We start from the raw sequence: 13686 nt of genomic DNA on the forward strand, positions 1-13686 counted from the left end.
ACACTGCCTATGGCCATTTTTTTTTTAATTTTTTTTTTGAGATAATAGGGACCAGTGACCAATCTTCTTAGTTTACCAGAGATAGTTTACGTAATTTACAGTTTGATCTTATCCAAGCATATTATTGATTATTTTGTTCAGTGTCTACAATTCAATTTCTGACATGAGAATACTTTCATTGACCAATCTTTTGAAACTTGTAAATTAAATAATTCATGATCACTGCGCCTAGAATATTTGCAATTCCAAGGTTTCGGTCCACAAGAATTCAGGGACCTTTGACTTCTTAGGATTCATCAAAGAAAGAACATTGGTTTTACAAAAACATTTTGTTTGTAAATAATTATTTTAAGAGAATAATTGTTTCACTTAATTATTTTAATCGGATTTAAATTAATAATGTACCGACTATAGTGAAACGGCTGTGGTTTTTTGTTTTTGTTTTTGGTGTTACTAGTTATAGAGGTACAAAGCGTGAATTTTTTTTTGTTTTATATAAGATTGTTTACAACTTATTTTGTGCACATCTCAATAATTTGTTTGATATAAGATTGATTAGACAGTTTATCCAGCCCACGAGCACATATTGTTCTCAAAATAATCATGCCCACAAAAATAGAACGTATGAGCTCGCACCAAGTATTGCCATTAAAATTAAAATTTAATTTATATCTTCATATTTTCACTCTCATGCTTCAATGTTAGGCCAAACAATCGAGAGATAAGTGTGAAAGTAATATCCGTATGTCACTAGGAGCTAGCAAATATTGAGTAAGAATTACAATAGTTATAAACGAAAAGCTGAAACCTCTCACTCATTAGGTTTTATGTATTCTTCTTGCAAATACTTTGCAAAACAACTAGTGCTCATACTAAGAACTAAAAATATTTTATAAAGGAATACTTTTGTGTGATTTTATTTAATGTAATTATCTAATTATGGTTATCCTTCTAGAGCACATGCATATGTTTGTGGTTATTTTATGAGAAAAGAGAAAAAGTATTAACAAAAATGATTTTCCCTGAAAGCTAAGCCTCGTGTCATATCACAGATATGATTAATGCAAATTAACAATGATGAAAACCATGCTTTATTTGAAGATGGCACAAATTATTATGGTTTGCCTTCCTTTTTCCCGTGGAATTTGTGCCAAAAAAAGAATAAGTAGACATTCTATTTCATCAATGATGTCCACGAGCTCATAATAACAAATTCTCTTTTTAACTTTTGATGTATTTTTGAAAACCTATAGCACGTTATGGGTCAACTTCTTTTAAATTTTTCCATATAATTTGATTTGAACTCAGTACAATCTTTTAGGTAGTACCTATAATTATGCTCTCATTAATATGCATGTCATGTTAAATAGTATAAAATTTATACATATAATGTAGAAATTAAAAAGTCGAAGAACCGGTGAAAAGAAGAAGAATCCATGATCCCTACCAGTTTATAACTTCACAAAAAAAAAAAAAAAAAAAACACCTATTTAATATCTAAGTGCCCGTATGAAAAAAAAAAAAAGGTTATTTCGTGAGAAAAGTCATGGTTGATGTTGAACCATCCGAATGTAAATGTGATTAAGAAAATTGCGAAATACTACTAAATAAATCACTTCAACTTTCAAGACAAACGTTTTCAAGCCTTGCATGTGTTATAAACGGGCCTAAAATTATGGTATAAGCTATGATGAGCTTGTATTGTCATTTTTTTTATTTAGAATATTGCAGCTTTTATATAATTACGAATAAAACTTAAATTAGAAAATTATTCATAGAAGAATCAAATAGACATATAGTATTACATCTTTCAATCTGAGTCCATAAAAGACCGAAAACGCTCATCAAGACTTGGAGAACTTTGTCAGCATCATGTCTTATAGACGAAATTAGCCAACAAAATAAACGACGGAGTTATTTGGGTTTAAACTCTCAAATAACATCCTAGGATTTAACTTGAATATATGAATGGTATTGAAAATTTCTGAAATTTTTTACCAGCTAAATCAGTTTGGCTCATGGCATTGGGTTTATTAACTTATTTTCAGATTAATCATTTCAATTATTATAAATAGTTACATGTATAGTATATTTTAGGTAATCGGATAAATTGTTTTATGTTGACATTGTTTAGAAGCTACCAATAATGAAAACTAACGAAAGCAACAACAGAAGAAAAAAAAAGCCATCAATCTTGTCCGTGAAAAGAAAGGAACTTTGGTCCCCATGACAAGAAAAATGAATGTGAACATGAAAGTATAATAAAGATAGGAATTGTAGCAGCTGTATCAAAGAAAGTATAGACAAACTAAAGACGGATAATGATGGAACAAAAGCAGAGTAAAATACTAAAATAGGCAAAAGCATGTGAAGCAGTCCAAATCATAGTTTTAATTTGGGAACAATCCCTGACTTAAGCTTCATGTGTTGCTTGGCCTGAATTGTAGCCCTTGTATTTTCACGATATATATTCAGAGTTTTATGTCAATTATAGAATATTGGTGTGCCCAAGGGACCTTAGTCCAAGCTTTGTCTTCCAAATCTTTATGCTACTCCTATAGTCATTAATTTCTGGCCTTAATTTCTCAAGGGTCAATTGAGACTATATACGTGGCCCACAGGAAGTTATACCCAATGACCTTTCTCAAGGGTGATTTAGAACTTTTCACTCACGCTTGCTCCAAAGATAAACCTTCTAGATCAAAAGTCAAAACTTGAAGTTCTGCCATTGGGTAAGCAAAGTCAAAAGTTCAAAACCACCCACCCAGAGGCGAATCCAGGATTTTAAGAGGATGAGTTCACCATTTTAAATAAAATTAAAAATAAAATAAAAGGAATGAGTTCACCATTTTAAATAAAATTAAAAATAAAATAAAAGAAAGTGTATTTAGTTGGGTTCGATCCCATGACCTTAAGGGATTAAACCTAGCGCTTAACCAGTGCTCCACTTAGTCTAGTTTGACCATGTGTTCCTTCGGTTAATATTAGATATATTTTAAGAATTATGTATATAATATACCGAGTTTAGTCGGATGACCATGTGTTCACGTGACCCATTTTTTATGCCTAAATTCGCCCCTGCACCCACCCCAAGGCCATTCTTGTAAATCACCAAGCTGAACTTGGGCGGAGCATTAACCAACCGAAACTAGAGCGGAATAAAAATGTTGCCACATCCGTGTCAGATCCGACACAGACCCAACAACAATTTTGAAGAGTGTCAGCGTCAGCGACATAGGAGCAGATCATACTTTCATAGGCTAATTTTGCCACCCCTAAGTGCATATTTTTTAGGATTGAAGAGGCTTCAACCCAATTATTTTCTCTCAAAGCATCAAATAGTCACTCCGCAACAAGTCCTCTCTGGACATACATGAGTTGGGAGGTGCCTCTCAAGATTGTTAGACCAAATCAGTAGACTTATCCCTTGTACAAGAACTCCGTAACTTTATCTTACACTCCTATGAACAAAATAATGCTGAAACAAAACCAAACGCACAGTTCCAAAATCATGAAGAAATTGGCAAAGTGCACCAGTTCACCCCTGTATTTGTGCATCTAAACAAATGCATTTCATATCATATAGATTCTGCACATATATGCTATGAGATGTTCAAGAATAGAGAAGACAAAAAGCTGAAATATTAAGTACGTTCGCTCAGACCTTTAACTAGCACATTTGCAAAGAAGTAAAAAAGTCCACAGAAATAGGCATTGACAGAAATTTCCACCCCTCCACACGGCACATGAGAAGTAGCAACAAACAAAAACACCGAGGCTACCACATTTTAACCTCCGAAAGATGCTCCATTTCACATAAGACAGCAAGTGCAAACATAAACTCAATGTGAGGTGAGTTTATTCCAAAAGGCGCACAGCTGATCCATTAAATCTGACCACCAATTCCGGTTCATTTGCCCTTTGAATTCATCAGCCACTCTTTCGGCTCTTTCCAACTGTTCTCTCAACTGACGCATCTCATCCTGTGATTTAGTTTGATCTGCTTTTGCTTTTTGTTCTGCTGCTAACCTTGCAGCACGCTCCATTGCCAATTGTTCTAGAAGCCTACGTGTGACGTCCTTTAGCTTAAATTCTACCTGTTAAATATGCAAATACAGGATCAAAGCCATTATCTGTAGCTAAAAGATAAAGTACGTAAAACATAAGACTTTGATGTATTTTTCCCTCAGCTTTAGGTGAGATTGTTGGAAAAGAATAGCTACAATCATTGTCACTGTTTGAAAAGTTTTCCACAACTAATGTACCATATGATATGACAATTTAGCAGCGGTGGTGCAAAAACACTCGAGCAAATTCTAGACCAATTCTTTTAGTATGTTCCCAAGGAGAGAGTTACAACCAAATGACACACAGATAGTGCAAGGAATATTCTACTTGAAAGAGGCTATTCCTAAATGTTACAAGCAAATGACACACTATGGCAAATCCAGACACATGAAAGTAAGGATTGAGAAATGGCAGGACCCTGCAAATGCTTATAGCAAAATCTTTTTCTTTTGGTCCATTTATAGCAAAATTTTGTTCTCTACTAAGCTTGGTCTTAAAAGGCAGCAGGCAGAAACAACATCAACAACTTCTTTAATAAAATTTTCAACTACAAAATATATTGTTGACTAGCTCCAAAGAATTTTGAGACTAGTGACAGGCTCAATAGGCTAGAAATACTAGCCATGTCATGTGTCGTTTGACTATGAAGACACTAGCTCAAGAAATGACTACAATGGACAAACTGATCAACTAGTAAAAGAAGCAAAAGTTATTTAATAAGGACACATACTGCTAAATTAAGTCGCCTAAGCTGATCTTTGTAAGACATTGACATTGGCCCCTGCAACTCACTGATCTTATCCACAGAATCATCAACCAAGAAATTACCCTCCAATGCCTGGTTATGAGTTTCACGTTCAATAAATGCGGCATAAAAAACAAACACTACTACTCCCTTCACTGACAAGTGCCAAAGACAATGTTGAAAATAATCCAACAAAGTCTTACATATAATGATACATACCTTAAATTCTTTGAAAAATTCATTGGTGTATGGCTGTCCAGCATTCTTTTCCAATACCAGATTCACGAGTGACATAGGTTCTCTCAGCTGGTCAGCTTTCTTCTGGGGATCTTTAGTCTTATTGTCAAAAACCACTTGTCTATTATCACATAAGTTAAAGAGTGTCCTGCAATGGTAACACAATTTTTTGGAACAAGCTTTAGGCGAATGACCTAGCATAAGAGCGTAAAAACAGATTAAGCAATAGCTATCTTCAACCTTATGCATAGACACTGTATGATAACGAGAGGCATAACAAGCGAAGGTGAATTATTCTCAAGCATAAGTACGTTTTAAAGATCAAGAAAACCAAAGTTTGATAATAACAAAGAAACATCTTAAAAAGAACCATTCAAAAAGTTGGAATGCTAATTCCGAAGTCTATAGAGCATACATCGCACATTAGATTTCGGCAAAAAGTATATTACCATTAAAGGTTCAGGGCAGGCCTGACCCAAGTAATCCTCCAAAGTCTCGTTACCATCTTCAAGCTCGTCTCCTCCAGTGAAGACCACAATCATGTATTCACGCATTTTGTTCCCAAAGAAATCCAGAAAGCTCTGGACAGAAGCTTGTTCTTCTCTTGAAAAGCGATTTCGTACTGAGAAAACTAAAAGAACAGCATGGATGCCATCCTTGGCCAACTCAATGCACTTAACTATTTCTTTAACAACAACTTCTGGCTCCGAAGAAAAATCAAATAAGCCTGCCATTCACACAATCATAGCTATCAGTAACTTCACAAATTATATGAAGAATACAGCACAAACTGAAGTAAGATGCAGCAATTTAATTTTTTCTCTACAACAGAAACTTATTCAGGTCTTTAGACTCTTTCAATATCATAATGCAACTACGGCAAGTTTGATGCATCGAAGATTACCAGCTACTCTAAATTAGCCCGTTTAGAATAGGACACTAAAATACAGGTTAAATAGAAATCAACATCTTGAGAAGGGAAAACAATTAGCTCCAAAAACTAGTAAAAGGCTTAAAAGAAGCAGTTTAAATTATGAGATTTTTACAAGGTAAATTTTATGAAAGGCTTGCAGAAACATATCATCAAGCTGCTCCCTTACCGTTATCTGCTCGCTTAGCGGTATCCGTATTACTAGGCATTATCTTATTCTTCAATTTTATTACTTTTGTTGTTTCTTTTACTTTGGTTATCTCTTATTTTTGCTGTTAGTACTTTTGTTTCTTCAGTATTTTCATCATAACTTTTTTATTCTTGCATTTTTTTAAACTGTTCCGGAAAACGACGTTCTTGAGCCAAGGGACTATCGGAAACAGCCACTCTATCCCACAAAGGTAGGGGCAAGGTCTGCGTACACCCCACCCACCCAGACCCCACTGGGTATGTTGTTGTTGATTGAAGCAACACAACAATCTGCCACTTATGATTCATAAAAACAGAACGGATGCAACTTTTGTGTAAGAGTTTAAAGAACATCACATTAAGTGCATAGATATATGGTATTAATACATATTATACACAAATGCTTTATGCCACAAATCATAAACACATTAGTACAGAAAACTTAAGCTTTCCATTGATTAAGAATGAAGGGCAGATCCTTCTTGGAATTCTTAGTGGTTAGAAGTAGCTGAAAATGCTAATCAAGCTCATTAAAGTTTCGAAAGTATTTGGCTATACCTGGCTTATCAATGACATCAATCGGAAGTCCATCTTCCAATTGCGTACTCTGAAGTTCGCAAGAACTTGTTACACCGGAAGACCTAGACTTTGACCGGAAAGCCTTCCTTCATAGAATGCTATTCCCAGTAGCACTTTTACCATTACCTGTCCTCCCCAGAAGAACTAGTGTCCGAGCTTCGTTTGTAGTAACTTCCCAATCATCAGCAACTGAAATTCCACCCATTTTACCTTATTGAAATCAAATTATCTTCGACAGAACAGGAACAGAGTTAAGGATGACACAGCAAAGTAAAAAATGCAGTTGACGAAAGACAAAGTTAAGAGAAATACAATAAAACTAATGTGTCTGGATAATAGAAGTGAGAACTGAACATTCAAGAATGAGAACTAAGCAATTTAACCCTTCCAATTGATAATCAACGTATATAGTTTCTACGTATTCTTGGCATTTTACAAGTTCAAAACTATCAAATCAGAGGCAGGCTCTGTAATTCTATTCAATATTTAAAGTAGATCAGCAACATAAGATATGAAACTCTGGAGTTAAGACCTCATAATTTTACACACAGAAGTCACAGATCAAAACTCAACGCCACTGCCAATGGTTGTAAAAAATGCATATATAGTGTTCAGAAGCTACTGGAACAGAGTCCAATTGAACTCTTACTGCAACAATAGTAACAGGTAAAACTAACAGCTAAAAGAACTTGTCACTTTGTTTGGTTTGGACAATATTTACTTTTGCTATGCTTCAAGTTTTTTTCTTTTTCGAAGACCTGTATGGATACATTGTGTCAATTTTTCAATGCTTTGAGCAAAAATTAAAAAAAAAAAATCACAAAACTTCAACACTCTTTCAAGTAAAATGCATGACCAAACGTAACCTCAATTTCCAAATACCCTTTTGAACTTAACTTCAAATACTAGTTCATTTCAAATGTCACTCGATTAATGTCCAAACGCCTACTTAGATGCGGATGATAAACCTAAGAAATCAGCTTATTTGGCCTTTAAATTAAAGAGAATTAGATTATAATCAACGCATACTGAATAAGCCAAGTAGTAATCAAACTATAGTAATATTTTACCCCCATGCAAGTCTCAAGACCACAGAATCTAAACTAGATTCGTGCCCTATTTTAGAAAAACATCAGCGAAAAGAACCAGGAGTTCATGAAGTAAATGTTGAGTAGGTCCCTCAGACATGTGGGGCCCACCAGAGTTGAATAGTAAATACGCGTGGTACTTTTCACGCGTATAAAACGCTTTCATCGTTCAATGTTCACGTATGATACCGTTCACGCGGTTCTGTTCACGCGGTGATATTGTTTCGCTATGTACCGTTCACGCGGTTCGATCGTTCACGCGTGATATCGTTCACGCGTGTACCGTTCACGCGGCATCGTTCACGCGTTTTCCGAAGCTTATAAATAGAGTTCTAAGCTTCATTTGGAAAGGACACCAAGAAAATCTCGGACAATACATCCGAGAGTGAGAGCAAAGTGAGGTATTCCATGATCGTGTAAGAAAATACCGCGGCGAAGAAAAATAGAGTGTGAGTGATATTGTAGTAAGGTGGGAAAAATCAAAAGAGTGTTTTTCTTTTGTGGGTGTAGTGGTCTTAGGAGTATTTATACTCGTTACTACACAGATGTAAAAATTCCTTGCTATAGTGATATCGATTTTTCATAACTGGCCGTGGTTTTTCCCTTATTCGAAGGGTTTCCACGTAAAACCTTGGTGTCATTATTCGCATTTTATTCTTGCTAATTTAACCATAAATTAGTGTTCCGCGTTTATCACTAATAACGTGAATATTATTTTTGCGGGGCTATTTTATTCCCAACAAGAAACATAAAACTTACCGCTTGATACATATGATTTGTTCAACATCGGTCCAAATAAGGTAGAATTTAGTTTCTACTTATAACATAGTCAACCACAACACTCGCGCAAGAAATTCTTTTTTTCCCTATATATATTGTGCTGTGTACATGCAAGAGATATTGCCGCAAACATTTATGCTTGCTTCTTTTACTCTGTAAGTGTTATGTTCAGGTCAGCTTGCTCGCATATATGCACAACGACTTAAATCCGAAACTATAAATTCAGTTTAAACTAGAACCGCAGCAGAAGGAATTACCCACATCATGTTTAATACACTAACGTAATAGGCCAAATTCGTATCAAGAAAAAAAAACTTCTTATTCGATAGACAAAAAAGAAAAGAGGAAAGGGAGGAAAACAACGTTTTGCTGACCTTGACAAAGAGGCTGCAGTTGGTAATACAGAGAGTTTGAGCAATGGATTAGAATATATAAAGCTCTTTTTTGGGAAAACAGTAAAGAGTTCATGCAGTGGCTTTCATTATCCAACACAATCACTCACTTCTTACGTAAACAGCTTAAATTCTACCTTGGGAGAGTTGGGACACTCAATAGTCGCTGAATGTTTAATTGAGTTTATCTTTTGTTTAAAAAGGTAATTTGAGGTAACAGTCTATAGTTATGAAAGAAATTGGAGACGAGGACTTTGTGAAATTTTCCTTGTATTGATCAAATTATCATGTACATGTATTTATACAATCTGAACTAGGGACTATGTATGTAAATGCAAATAAAAATACTTAGTAACTAACTTACAGCTATGCTATAATTATTTTTTGTTCTTTTCTACACCTGTACATTTTATAATTATTCCTACATAGGATTCTATACATTTGCATATCTGTGCATTTTCATTCTTCTAATATTTGGGCCTTGTACGTGTGTTGATATTTGGGCCTCGTATGTGTGCTGATGTATTTTCTTCTTTTGAGCCCAAACGTTTGTTCACAATTAGCCCAAGCTCTTCTTTTGTTCTCAACACAGATCCGAGCCCAAGCTTTTCTTTTGTTCTCAACACAGATCTGATATTTCCAAAGCTCATCATAGAACTACCTAGATTCTCTATCTCTCTTAGATTCTTTGTCTCAATGTTGTCTGAATCTTCAAAAGTGGAGGTATGAGAGAGTTTCTCTCCAACATCCCCCCTCAAATTGGAGGTTAGAGAAGAAACCCCTAATTTGTTCAACAGACCGTGATGAGAAACCCCTGAGAGAGGTTTGGTAAATAAATCTGCCAACTGAAGCTTCGACAGAAGAGATGATAAAGAGATCAGACCAGATTGAAGTTGTTGTCGCACAAAATGGCAGTCAAGCTCCACATGGTTGGTCCGTTCATGGAAAACAGGATTCCGAGCGATGTGGAAAGTAGCTTGACTTGTTACACCTCAGATTTTCGCACGTTAAAGTCGCATCATGAGTTAGTCGACGCAAGTTCAAAAAAAAAATTATCTTGAAGTTAAAAAGGATTTAGCTTATTAATATAAATGGTTACAAGAGTCTATAAATAATATTAGTAAGTGGTGGAAGATTTAGACGGTGAATGAATCAAAGAAGCATGAGTTTCGTCAAAAGTCGGCAAGTTGGGAATATGATAATTTGTACTTTTGGGTGAGATTAGGAGTTCTTCACATGCTAAGAAAATAATAATATGAAGTTTTTAATCGTATAATGGTCGTTTGTTAAGTTTGGAAGTCAAACGAGTTGTAATACAAAAGTCGACAAAGGGAGTAGCAAGTTAAGTTTGTAAATTTCACTGAAATTTGGGTCAGATGTCTCGGAGTTTTTCTCTCAATCTACTCTGAGTTACGGGGTGATCCACCTACCAAATCGAAGGTCTACGAGTCTAGTTTCCAGATCATTTTACCGTTCAACGATACAACATCGGAGTAGAGAGATATTCGCGTTTCCGTCCAGGGACATAAACTGTCACGGGAACAGTTTGCTGCTTTAAATTGCCCAAGTATATACAGGCCCTTGCACGAATTTTTCTTCCATTTTCTCACCATCCCCAACCTAGAAAACCCTCAAACCCTCTCCAATTAATCCTCCATCAATCTCAATCGAAACCAAGAGCAAATATATCAACTTTAACATGAAGAACTACATGACAACTTCGAAATTGTGATTTCTTCACTATTTCACCTTTCGGAGGAAAACCTTGCTCTGAAGTAACTTGGGGTTTGAAGTGATTTTCATGATCTAAGGTATATTTTAACTTCTTTTTGATCTCTTTGAACTTCTACAAGTAATTGATCATAGAAATTAGTGAAAAACCCCATAGAACAAGCTCTTCTATATTCTTATGAAACTTTCATGAACTTAGCTTATTTGTTGGGCTGTTTTCTATGATATTGTTGTGTTTTTTGGAGTTATGGTGATATGGATGGATCATATTGAAGAGGATAAGTAGAAAAATAGAATTTGGTAGCGTTTTACGGGAAAATTTCGCTACAAAAGGGCTAAACGGAGATTTCTATAAGCTATGACCTTGGTTTTGATCTTGAATAGTCCGTATTATGTAGGAGATCATTCGTAAGGCGTTCGAGCACTCGGGAAACATATATAACTCCATCAACGAGGTATGTAGGGCTTTCTATTCTCTTTGTGGCATGACTAGAATTCAAATAACCTTTCATTGAAAAGTTGTTCCGCTAACTTGGATCGATCGCGTTCCATGATAATTGAGCTGACACATACTCATCTATGACTTGTACCAAATTATGGTCCACATCTCCTTTTGGATATCGATTAAAAGACTTTCCGTTTAACTTATGTCGATTATGTCCCAAAATGGTTAAGTTTACCCTTTTCTCACGAATAGCTTGTATTGCAAGCACCTTTCACATTTCGTGTCCCTCTTGTTTATCGAATGAAGAATGATATTAGTTATGGTACTCTTCACATCAAAGTTGAGTTGATTGTACTTCCTTTAATTGAGTTAAACCTTATCTTCTTGTCTATTGCTCCAAGGTGATGAACCTCTCGTTGGCACACTCTTATCTTCTTGTCTATTGCTCCAAGGTGACGAACCTTTTGTTGGCATACTCTTTCGGATAAAAGTTGTGTCGATCATATTTCATAAGAGTTTGGCTAACTTTGGCTTCGTGAATAATTCATAACAAGATGTTTCCTTGTACTTTTACTTCTTTGGCCTAATGATCAAATACTGATAACCGTAGCGACAATAATGATAGTCGGAGGATAACGACGACAGGTCACTCCGACTCTGTCCATGATATTTCTTGTAAGGTCAGTCTTTCATTGCACTTATATATATATATATATATATATATATGTATTTATATATATATATATATATATATATATATATGTATTTATTTTTATTACCGAGCCGCGCTATAGGCCACGGTAGGCACTTATATGTGCACCTAGACATGTTTCTTTCTTTACCGAGCCGTGTTGTAGGCGGCCGAGTAGGCACGTAGCTGTGCACCTAGATGTATTTCTTTCTTTACCGAGCCGTGTTGTAGGCGGTCGGGTAGGCACGTAGCGTGCATCGCATTGATCGTTGGGCGAGAGATGATGTTACGATGATGAGCTCACCCCACAGAGGGATTTATTATTGTTATATGATATGATATATGCTCCACAAGTGAGGAATGATTTACGGGCATGCATTTACATCTATATCATGATTATGATCGCCCTCAGTGGCCTCGTTCAGAGTTTCAGGTTGTCTCTACATCTTTTCCCAAGTTATCTGTATCTCTTATGCTTATGTTATGTTTACACTCACCGCCTTACATACTCTGTACATATTTCGTACTGACGCATTTTGTGCGCTGTGATCATGCCCACAGGTACGGTAGACAGATTGGCGTACCTTTCTCGCAGGGATACCGTAGTTCGGCCAGGATGTTCGCACCCATTCTCCGGAGTTGTCGGCCGTAGTCATCAAATAGAATGCACGTACGTGTATATATATATATATATATATTACGAGTACGTTTATAGCTACGTCGGGGACACCGTCCCGACCGCCGATGCATATTAGTGCTCTTAGAGGCTTACGCCCCGCCCGCCGGTGTATAGGTATCGTGTTTGGCCTTCGCCGCCTTCTCGACTAGTTGTCTTTCTTGGTTGTGGGTTTGTACGTAGTTATGCATATATGTGTTATGGGTTTTTTTGTCATGTGTTGTCACGATATACTTCTTAAAATTGTTATTCAAATGCCCCGTCGGCCCATGATTCACGTTACAGAGTTTAGATATCGCGCTTGGTTCGCTCGCCCGGGTCGGTGCGCCACACCCCCTAAGATTGGGGTGTAACATGACCGCTTCGAGTGAATAGGCACCAAAGAACGGTGAAGAAATCGACGATATCTTGAAGACGAACGAGCCAAGTAAGTTCTCGCAAAGAACCTCCTCATGGATCGGCACTCGCGGCGAGACGGAAAGGAAATCGATGCTTGCTTTTTGGATTTCCACGATATAGGTGCACCTCCAAAAGTGATAAAGAAACCCAATACTGACCTTCTTGAGTCGGGGCAAGATGCCCAGTCGGCATCACAGTAAGCAGTTAGGGAAAATGATGGAGTAGCTGATAAGAAAAGGCCTTGGCATGGATCAATAGAGAAGTATTTCACAACCCTCAGGGCAGCAGAGAAATGAGAGATGGTGGGATTTTGCATAAATTGGCTGAGTTTCAAAACGGCAAAGGAAAGGTCGGGCCTTGTATGGGTAAGATAGTTTAATTTCCTAGCAAGAGTCAATAAATTGTAGGATTCGACATGAGATTCTCATCACTTGCTTGTAATTTGTGTGCAGGATCAAGCAGAGAGGAAACTTTGGCTAAGTGAGAGCAGTCAAATTCTTGCATTAAATCCAAGGTAAACTTTCGTTGACTGATGATGTATCCCTGTTGTTCCCTCAAAACTTCCATCCCTAGAAAATAATGTATTTCACCTAAATCCTTGACACGAAATTCTGAACTGAGAAAAGCCTTTAATTGAGAGATTTCTTGCAAGTCATTCCCAGTTATCAATATGTCATCCACGTAAACTGCTAAAATAGAAATATGTGTCCCTGTTTTCTTAAAGAAAAGAGAATA

At 36.3% G+C, this 13686-nt stretch overlaps 1 pseudogene; it reads right to left on the reverse strand.

The window, feature by feature from the left end:
• Nucleotides 1–3642: 3642 nt before the first annotated feature.
• LOC132054533 (immune-associated nucleotide-binding protein 9-like) lies at nt 3643–7644 on the reverse strand (annotated as a pseudogene).
• Nucleotides 7645–13686: the final 6042 nt, after the last annotated feature.

The sequence above is a fragment of the Lycium ferocissimum genome, chromosome 4 (assembly GCF_029784015.1).
Source record: "Lycium ferocissimum isolate CSIRO_LF1 chromosome 4, AGI_CSIRO_Lferr_CH_V1, whole genome shotgun sequence".
In the NCBI taxonomy this organism is placed as follows: Eukaryota; Viridiplantae; Streptophyta; class Magnoliopsida; order Solanales; family Solanaceae; genus Lycium; species Lycium ferocissimum.